At 40.5% G+C, this 10,767-nt stretch overlaps 1 long non-coding RNA gene across 1 annotated transcript; it reads left to right on the top strand.

The window, feature by feature from the left end:
- The first annotated feature begins 5,597 nt into the window (after positions 1-5,597).
- LOC142467998 (uncharacterized) lies at positions 5,598-9,844 on the top strand. Its single transcript, XR_012788553.1, has 3 exons — positions 5,598-5,846; positions 8,850-8,969; positions 9,529-9,844. It is a non-coding gene; the product is annotated as an uncharacterized LOC142467998 (long non-coding RNA).
- The last annotated feature ends 923 nt before the right edge of the window (positions 9,845-10,767 follow it).

Raw genomic sequence — 10,767 nt, 5'->3', positions numbered from 1 at the left:
CCCATTGGTGGGAGGCTCCTTTAAGTGTTTGTTTGGATGTTCACTCCTTGCCGAGCATAATCCCTTGTGTGACGCTTACTTCTCCATGATCCTGTCTGTTTGCCTGCCTGATACCTGACCCTTGCTTTGTACCTGGACTCCGCTGTTTCTCCTGCTCTGACCCTGGCTTGTACGGCTAGTCTAGAATCTCCTGCACTGACCCTGGCTATCCGTTACACGACTACGTTGATATCTCCACTCCTGACTTCAGCTAAGTACACCTATGATCCTGCTCTCCAATCCTGACCTGTCTTGTTATCACGATTACTCTGAACTCTGTATCCCTAGAACCGGCTTGCAAGACCATTCTACACTCTGGACGTGCCTTCGTGGTTGTGGGAGGTGTCTTGCAATAATTCCCTACCTCAGCCCCGCGGTCTCGTTTGTGGTGAGCTTTGCGTCACAGTATGCTCGGCCCTACAAACCCCGACCCCACTGAGGTAGGAAGAGTCCTGAGCTCACACGCCAATACCTTGTCTGATTTATCTAACAAGTTAGAGGCCAATGACCAAAGTTTACAAACTCTCTGGAATTAGTTCAGAACCCTTTTGCTTCTCCTCCAAGAACCCCGATTTCCCACTCCCAACCGGTATGGATGGGACCCCCACGATTGTCGTGGATTCCTGAATCACTGTGCTGTTCAATTTGAAAAGAACTCCTCTCGCTTTACCTCGCAGCGCTCAAAGGTGGCTTATATTTTCTCCCTCCTTACAGATGATGCACTCACTTGGGCTTCCCCCATCTGGAAGCGGAGACCAGACCTCACACAGAACATAGGAGTCTTCACCCAAGAGTTCCGCAGGGTGTTCGATACGCCAGGACGTAAGGTATACGTGGCCTCCGCTTTGTTCCAGGTTTCCCAGGGAAATCGTCCCTTCGCTTGTTATGAACTCGACTTCAGATTTGAAAGGAAATGCTTGTTTTGCTGTCTTTAAAATGTTTTTGGCTATGCTGCTATGCTTAAATGTGTGTGTAATGTATTTTGAAATTAGATAGATGTAATTTTTGGTGTTGTATGCTGTACTTTAGGTCATGGTGAGGCTTGCTTTTGTATATTGTATTCTTTTTGGTACTTATATTTTGTCTGATAGTAACTTGTTTTAACGATTGAAATAGTTAATTGTGTAATTGTTATGGATGGTATTTTAATTGTTTTGGGATTTGATTAAGGAATGCTAATTGATTTCTGTTGACTTGCTTGGTTTAAATAGTTTACTTGTTTGGATTTAATGGCATTTTGTTGGGAATATTTTATTGGTAACATTGATTGGCAGAGAATACAGTACATGGTGCATAGATTTTATGCATCATGTATACAATGTAAATTCAATGTTTTGATTGGCATTTAATGCTTTTGATTGGAAGATTAGATTGATTTTTTTTAGGAAATAGGATTTTATTTTACTGTGGCTGATATGGATAAGTGGTATTTGTATTAGAACATGTTTTTGATAACCCTTAAACATTTATTTGTATATTGGTTCATCATGTGTGTGTGTGTATATATATATATATATATATATATATATATATTATATATATATGTGTGATAAAAAATCACTGGCACTCCAATAGAAATTCAATAATGAATAGGTGCATGTCCCATATAAATAATAAAAGTATACATTACCGCATAGCAGCAAAAAGGGAGACAGCACTCAGGTGAATGAAAATAAATGTATTAAATACAGCACATAACTCCAACGTTTCAATCCCACAGGGGGATCTTCCTCAGGGTGGTGCAACAGACACAGGACAGTGACTCGAAACGTTGGAGTTATGTGCTGTATTTAATACATTTATTTTCATTCACCTGAGTGCTGTCTCCCTTTTTGCTGCTATGCGGTAATGTATACTTTTATATATATACATATATATATATATATATATATATATATATATATATATATATATAGTTGCGTGATGAAGCAAACGTACAAATGAATGTATGAAGGGTGGGTATCGGGCCAGGGTGGCTTAACCTCTTAATTATTTTGGCGGTTATTATCCGATAAGATGATTAAGGGGTTCATTGATATCAGATTGTAATTGCAATGTATTGGCTATGTATTTTGTTGGCAACGGAGGACACAGATTTTGCTGTCGAGGGGGCTCCTTATTGATGAGGTCAGTAGAACTTTATTTATTTTATTATGCTAGTTAATATGTTTAATAATTAAGCTAATTGGACTCGGGGAGGTATATAATATGAGACACCACACACCCAGAGCCTTCCCCTGAAGAAGTCAGTTAATCTGACGAAACGCGTAGGGAAGGTGTGCAGTGGACTTTCACCAACGCTTGCTATCGAACTGCTTTAATCTATACCGGTCCGGTATCCAGCACGATTCCCGTGACGTCATCCGCTGGTCCGCGGCATCTACCGTCACCGGTGGGAACTAAAGATCAACTGGTGGTGTGTACCCGGTGAGAGACCATCGCGGAGCGCCTGATACGTCAGTTCCTGCAGGCAGTGAACAACGGAGGCAGCATTCTGTTCCAGTGGAGTCACGGAGGGATTACAGCAGCAAAGCAGCGTTTCCTGGTCCTAGGAGCATGAGTATATCTCATACAATGCTTTTAATTGTTTTATGTTTGTGAGTTCATTTTTATTGAGATTTTTGGGAATTAAATATATCGATTTTTGCACAGTAATGCACTAGGATTTGGCGCTTTTTTTTCTTTTATCTTTCTATGCAGGTGGAGAGGGAAGTCGTTGTGCCCTTTTAAAGAAGCTGCCTGTCGGTCCTAATAGTGCTACTGTTATTCCGCAATCATTGGACTTATTTGTTGGACTCTATAGGACTATCTGCATTGAGCAGATCAAGGAAAGTTCACAGCACCACACACATTTTTTTGTTTAAATTGTATTTTTTAGCTGTTTTTATTAGACATCCATTATGCACTATTGGTATATTAATTTCATTTTATAAGGATATATTATATTATTATAATTTATTATTATTTTTTATATAATCATTATCTATTATTAGTCTATATTTAGATTTCCTATATTTCTGGCTATTCATACACGAGCGCAGACCTTCATTGTATATATTATATATATATATATATATATATATATATATATATATATATATATATATATATATATATAGTTGCGTGATGAAGCAAACGTACAAATGAATGTATGAAGGGTGGGTATCGGGCCAGGGTGGCTTAACCTCTTAATTATTTTGGCGGTTATTATCCGATAAGATGATTAAGGGGTTCATTGATATCAGATTGTAATTGAATGTATTGGCTATGTATTTTGTTGGCAACGGAGGACACAGATTTTGCTGTCGAGGGGGCTCCTTATTGATGAGGTCAGTAGAACTTTATTTATTTTATTATGCTAGTTAATGTGTTTAATAATGGGCAAATAATCTATTATCCCTATCTTGGTAATAATTATTTTGCACATTATTTGACTGTTTGTGTTGGGGGGGGGATTGATGTATTTAATGTATAGGACAGGTTTATTTTTTTTACATACAGGGTTGGTTCCTTTTGGTCTGCAGTGGACCTATGGAGACCACCTGCGGTCTCCTCTGGCTTCTCACGGGTAACCGGCTGCTGGGTCCACGGGGGACACCTGCAGGGAAGAACCGGTGGCCACACATCTGTGGGGGCACCGCAGACCCGTAGGGACCACCCGAGGGCCACCAGACCCCCGTGGGAACCACCCAAGTCCCCTCAGACACCTGTGGGTCTGACCCGGGGCCCCCCAACAGCTGCAGGCCTACCTGTGGGGCCCCATTGTGACCCACGGTGACCCACGGAGACCACCTGGTTGACCATGGCACCTGGCGGGGACCACACATAGGCCTCCAGACCCTGTTTGAAACATGGTGCTGGGCTACTGTAGGTCTGTGAGGTGACCCATCAGACCCACTGGGACTCCCGTGGGCCTGGGGTATTGACCCTGTATGTAAAATAATAATCATGTATTTATGGGTGGGCACAGGGGGTGGGTTATGTATAGAATAAATATAATGATATTTATCGTGGGGCTGTGTATTGTTTTTCTTGTGGGTACTGGGGGTGGGGGAAGGGGGTATTGTCCCCAAGGGTATGTGGATAGGACTCCCGCCTGTGTTAGTGGGTGAGGGTGGTTAGGCCTCATGGGATGGGTAGTGGGGGGGGGTATTTAGACCTCCCGAGTGTTGGGTGAGTGTGGGTTAACCCCTTAATGACTGTAGCGGTTAATGACCGCTAAGGTGATTAAGGGGTTAGGGGCTATTTTTATTCTTGTGTATGTTTTTCAGCACCGGAGGGACATGGGCAGGATGAAGATGAGGATGAAGACGGCCTTCATCGTGGGTACCTGTAAAAGGTAAGTGTAATATGTATTTACTGTATTTAATGTAATTTATATGTGTTTAAAATGGGCAAATGCATTATTATCCATATGTGGATAATAGTAATTTTGCCCATTACTGTATTGTATGTGTTAGGGGGGTGTATTTAGCTATAAATATTGTTTATTATTTTTGGAGGCGCAACATTGGTACCGCAGGCTTGCGGGGACCCCGGGACGGCAGTGGTGACCCCTGGACTACCACGGTGGACCCCCACTTGGTGAGCCGGGGACACATACTGGTCTGTTGTATGGGTTTTGCACATGCAAAAATGTAAACAAAGAAATTTTTTCTAAGTCCAGCATTTTTTGTGGCTTCCTTGAGCTGACGTGTTTTGTTGAACGCAACTTTCGCATACGCTAAGGTTGCGTTGCTTTGTGCATCCCGCATAAGGGCAGAATTGAACGCAAACAGGGTAACGAACGTGCAAAATGGACTTAGAAAAATGTCATGAAAAAGGTCAGTTTTAGGATGCAAAGTGCCTGTTTGCGTGTCTCAGTGCATCGCGTTCAGCGCAACATCATGTTCGAAGAGAACCCATTGTCTACTATATCTGCCATTTGATCTTCAACTGAGTGTAAGCTTCCATTTGTGAGTTATTGTGATAAATTGTATTTTTAAAGTTGATCTGCACCATGGGTCTGTCTTTCTATCTTTGAGATTCACTGGACCATCTGCATCATACCAGTCAGAGACAACATTGCCACTGTTTGGATTTCTGCTTTGTGATATCGGCCCCATTGTGAGTAGGAAATGTATAGCCTTTTTTCACTTATTATTTATTGTGTTTGCATTATTGTACTATATGATTTATTCTTTTCCATGAATTTCCCCACCGCTCCCCTGTGGTTTGGAGAATAATTGAAGTTCCAAGGCTGTGTCTGTGGCTTTACGCCCAGAATTATAGCGATACAATGTATCAGTACCCTGACGCACTTTGTTATTGTACCATGTCTGTATGATAGAATGTATGAGTGGGCAAGGTTTGCTCTGAGGCTATTTCAGAATATCATGTGCTTAATAAGGAGATTAAAACGTAACTTTGGTAAAAACAAATATATGGGAGGGAGGGATTTTATGCTAACCAAGCTCAAATAAAGCATATGTAGAGTTTTTAGATTGTAATAGGGCAGTGCCGCCTTATCTTCTATAACCAAGGCTATAAATACTGGGGTGGTGTTACCCACCCCAGATCACACTGAAGCTGCTTGCTAATGTGTCATCTCCTTGTGCAATAAAGATTCATTGATTCTCACCGAACCCGTCTGCAGTTCTTAGTACCCCTGGGGTACCCCTGAGAAGGCTGTGTTCACAGCAGTAAAGAGGACTTTTAGGGCTTTATAAGGCAGAACTTGGAAGAATAGTGATACAGAGCACAGACTCAGAGACTCAACATGAAAGCAGCTGTTATCTTGCTCATGCTGGGTGCATTCCTCATACATGGTGAGTATAGCAGCTTTGTATAATAGGAATGCAATTATTTGGAGCAATATATTACAATAGTTACTGTAGAGCTACCATAAGAATGATAACCAATGTGAATTCATTTTTTTTATTAGTGACTGTTAAATTATCTTTGATCAATGCAATTTTTGAATAGTTGAAACCATCCTCATATGACCATTATTGTTTCCATATTCCTTATTTAATTTGAATAATTACATTACTGTAAATTGTAGTATTACAAGATTTGATTAAGAGAAATTGATTTGCACAAAATGTATATTACCGTATGTCAATTTACACAAGCTATGACTCAATAAGGGTGTAATCCCATGTAGCTGGCCTAAAACAAAGCAGTAAGTAAAACATAATAAGTACTTACAGTACTTTTTCTTAGAGTACTACAAGAAGAACTCAGAAAAAGTTGCAGTGTCTTATTATAAGGGAGTCTTAAGAAATCAAAATATTTAACATCTCTACAGTATTTTTTTCTTAAAAATATTCTGGAAGATTTCACACAATACCGACTGTAATCGGAATCATAGTGGCAAAATGACCATATTTTGTTTATAAATAAAATACAAATTGGGCTTCATTGCAAGCGAATCCTAAATCCATTTTGAATCTCAGTCTCTTGTTTTTGAAACGTGACGTTGGCCAAGTATATTTTGCTTCTTGGTGCCATATCTTGTTTATATAAATTCTGACCTAGCATACTAGTGAAAAAGTGATTAAAGTGCGCACAATGATATAGCAAATATGTTATTTACAAGACCTATATTGTGATGTTTACAATATAAAAGTGGTTAAGTAACCAAAAGTGTTGTAATAGAATCATAACCAAGTAAATACAATAAAAATCTGTCCTGTTCACATGTGTAAAGATGAGGTTACTGCAGCTGTTCAATAAGGATGGCTCCACAACATATACTAGATCAGAAAACAAAAAAAGAAAACAGCGCAAAACCTCAGTGTAGTATATAGAGAAATATTGTATTGATGTCATTCAGCGGGTGAGTATTACACGTACATTAAAAATGAATATAACAGGCATGACATGTTTTGGACATGTTACCACAACAGCAAACGGCGTTGAATCAGTCAAGACTCTGCTGGGCTAGGGATGGGATGAAATCCTATCTCTCCCCAGTGGCTCCTGGACTTCCTCTTCCCTCGGATCAGCATCGTCTCACTGGATGGAGGGCTGGAATGTCCTTGCACAGGGTCCGCTGCACGCTGTTAAAGTGTAGCTCCGTTGCTTAACGTGCACTGCATCAGGAAGTCCCATCCAAGATAGAGAACTATACACTGGCAACGTGTGGTGTAGCCTGCTCCGCATCAGTGCTCCATCAGTTTGAATGGGACTGCCAGGGACCCCCGCTGTTAATCTGATGGGTTATTAAACAATGCAGAAATGCTGGGGCTAGTTTAAGGCAAGATTAAGGCATGTATTCAGAATGTACCTGGGTGTACCTGGGTCTTTTTTGCGATTGCCACTGGTTTGTGTTAGAATAGTTGCAGTCTCTGCTGTATGCACCCGACCTGGCCAGATAGTGGATCACTAGTGGGAAGAAGGTAAATTCTCTCTGGGGGAATCGACCAAAGCTTTCCGTAAGAGGGAAGGGGAAATTAATCTTGGGAGAAGAAAACCTAAGGTTCCCTCTATATTGTATCAAGAGGCGGACCCTAATGACCCAGGGATTTGGGTACTACCTGGCCAGGGAGCTGGAAGTCCTGAGGTTTAGCCGAGCTTATCGAGCAATAAGAAATTGGTACCGTCAGTCTCATGGCTATAATTTCCCCTACGTGCCAGAGACTATTAAACAGGAAATAGAAGATCAGAGGCATGATTGGCTTAAGCTGGCTGTTAATGATTATTTGTACTCTAAAACCAGTTACCAAGAATTCGTTATTGAATCCACTATATGTTCCATCACGCAGGAGTGGCTGAGAGGGACATGTACAGTATATTCAAAGATCGAGTGGAGGTACGCCAGGACGCTCGTGCTCCAAAAATTTATTCTATCTGATTCAAAGATTTTAAGGGGCGGGTGAACAAAAAGCCTGACCCTAGATACAATAAGTAGTTTCTCCATACTCCATGTTAGAAGAGTTCGTGTTCAACACTGTCACCAGTGGGTGAAATGGGTATAGTTATGTGTACCATTCATGATGTGTAACCTATAATTCTTTTGCATGCTCCAGATGATTCCAGTGAGGGCATGGAATTTCCACCCAGGGGACAGTGTAGCCAAGCTGGTCTAGGTTGCCTCTTTGCCGCTTGTTATATAAGTCCCGATAGCGCTGCGGGCTGTGACAAGTTATCCTGGGGCTTTGACCGGCCTCATGCTGCTCTCTGATTGATAGGAGAGGCGGTGTCATAGTGGTTGTGTGTAGCCAATCGTGGCACAGACATTATGTCCTCCCCTCCTTGGTGTCAGGGAGGAGTGCAAAGTTAGAGTCAGTACTGGTCTGGAGGTTGGACAACTGGAAGGGCTGTGAGTCTCTCCCATCAGGGATGAGCATGCCCCTGAACACCTGAATTATACCTAGGCCTCATCACTATCAGTGGTCCCACACCTTCCTGATTTCTGGGGACACTTCCTATGCATCTGCACCGCTGTATATACCATCTCAGTGACTGCTGCAAAAGAGCATCCGTTTTATATACTCCTGCCTGGGTACCAGTCATTTGGGCAGGGAGAATGGCTAGAGTGTATTGTAGAGGAGACTCTGGAGCCACTACAACTGGTGGCACTGACACCATAAAGAACTAGCAAAAGCCTGTCCTACTGTAGTCTCCCTATCATCACAGGCATCTCAGCTCTCCTGGACCCTCACAGGTATGCCACAGCACCACAGCACCAGTAGCAGAGTAACATCTTCCAGAGGGTGGGGGAAACAGTGCTACAGGAGCAAATGTTATTATCTCAAAACATTTCCCCTTCGTGCTTTCAGTCAATACTGTGTTCTCTCAGGATTAATGTGCTGTTTTATTTGCAGCGGATGCATTGCAGTGTCTTACCGCCGACTGCAAAAATGTCGAAACGTGCACCTACGGCATTGAAACCTGCGGTTCAGGTGTCGTTCATTGCATGTTTATGATGATGAATTACCCCATCTGTAAGTAACTTGAAATAACACGTGATCCATCTGTGGATTTTGCAAAGCATTAAGGAAATCTCACCTGCTGGGCCCAGTTCTGGAAGCCTCATCTCCAAAATACTGAATTCAGATGTTCTCAATGAACGTATCAGATAAGGTGCAGGATGTACTTTTAAAACCGCTATCCACCCATAAGTGCAATGTTAGTTTTTACCTGTAGCTGAATGGAACTATAGGGATCCCTCTGTAAATGTATTGCTCCAGATTTATTCAAGGAAAAGCTCCCATAGTTTTTAGGGGGATTCCTTATGTATAATGAAAATAATGATAATAAAACAGAAAGGCTGTGTTTTTTTGCACTGGTTTTGCCCAAACTTTGGCAGCCAGGACACTTTAGTAAATAGACCACTATGTGTCATCCAGCTCTGAAAGGTACCTCACGGCATAACAAAGTTTAGTAAATATTTGAATTTTGTAAAATACAGTATGAGAACCCCCAAATTAAATGACTCCCATCTCTGTTATATGTTAATTTGTTATACTATACCTGTCAATAAATTACATCTTTTTATTCTAGTTATGTTGCTACAGGGATGCACTACTGAGTCATTCTGCTTGCAAATGAAGAACTGGGTATCTTCAACTCGATGCTGCAAAAGTGATCTCTGTAACTGAGCCAGTAACAGTAACAATACCTGCTGAAGACATTCTTATAATAACATCCGCCTGACAAAAAGTGAAAGTGTCAACTGCTACAGTATATTATTTCCAATCCAGAGAGGAAAATGGGCAGACAAAGTTGGCCAAGTGATTCCTATCTGCTGTCACATTTTGAAATCTAAATCTCTGCTTTAAAAAAGAAAATCAATAAATCTAAATTATTTAAATATTTACTTTTTGCTCTATTTGTCTTTATTCTTTTTCTCTTGCCATTAATAATACCAAAGTAATAAGTATTGCTAACAGCATATGTAATATTTCTAAAATTAGTATAAATTGTTCTTTTTTTGCTATACTCATACTGTTACAAATTGCATTGTCTATTTGCTAAACATGGGAATATTTTTTCCCTTCAAGAATAAGTGTTGGATACATAAAAATAATTGTGACAAAGTAATGGTGTGAAAAGAAGGCGCTAAACACTAAAAGTGGTCACTAACTATAAAGTGACAATATACGTGAAACAGCACATAATTATTTTGCAACAGTGAAAAATAGTGCCAATAAATGTGCAAAAATGTGATAAAATAAACGTTGTAACTCCCTGCTCAAACCCTCTGGTAGAGTTTGTCTTCACTTGTCCCCAAAATGTAGAAATTTCCTCTCAAAATCCAGGGGGAGCATATAGGGAGAAAAACAACAAAGCGCAACAATCTAAGTGTAGACAATAATAATATGTGAATCAAGTTAGGTGCAATCTTGGCTCTTCTGTGCAGCTTACTTATCTATTTAGGTGCAATCTTGGCTCTTCTGTGCAGCTTACTTATCAATTTAGGTGCCATCTTTGCTCTTCTGTAGGCTGCACAGAAGAGGCAATATTGCACCTACTTTAAATTGATTCACATACTATTATTGTCTACACTTAGATTGTTGAGTTTTGTTGTTTTTCTCCCTATAAGCTCCCCCTGGATTTTGAGAGGATACATAAAAATACACAATTAATGGGAAAAAATTGTTGAAACCCGGCAAACACGTTATATAAAGTATATACTGTATAAAAATAAAGTTGCGGACACTTCCAAAGCCTCTTCATTCATATCAGGGAATGTCTATTCACAAATGATTGTCAGTTTGTGAATGAGTATATTCGCTAAAT

Source organism: Ascaphus truei, chromosome 17 (assembly GCF_040206685.1).
Source record: "Ascaphus truei isolate aAscTru1 chromosome 17, aAscTru1.hap1, whole genome shotgun sequence".
In the NCBI taxonomy this organism is placed as follows: Eukaryota; Metazoa; Chordata; class Amphibia; order Anura; family Ascaphidae; genus Ascaphus; species Ascaphus truei.
This window is presented reverse-complemented; position numbering and strand designations above follow the sequence as displayed.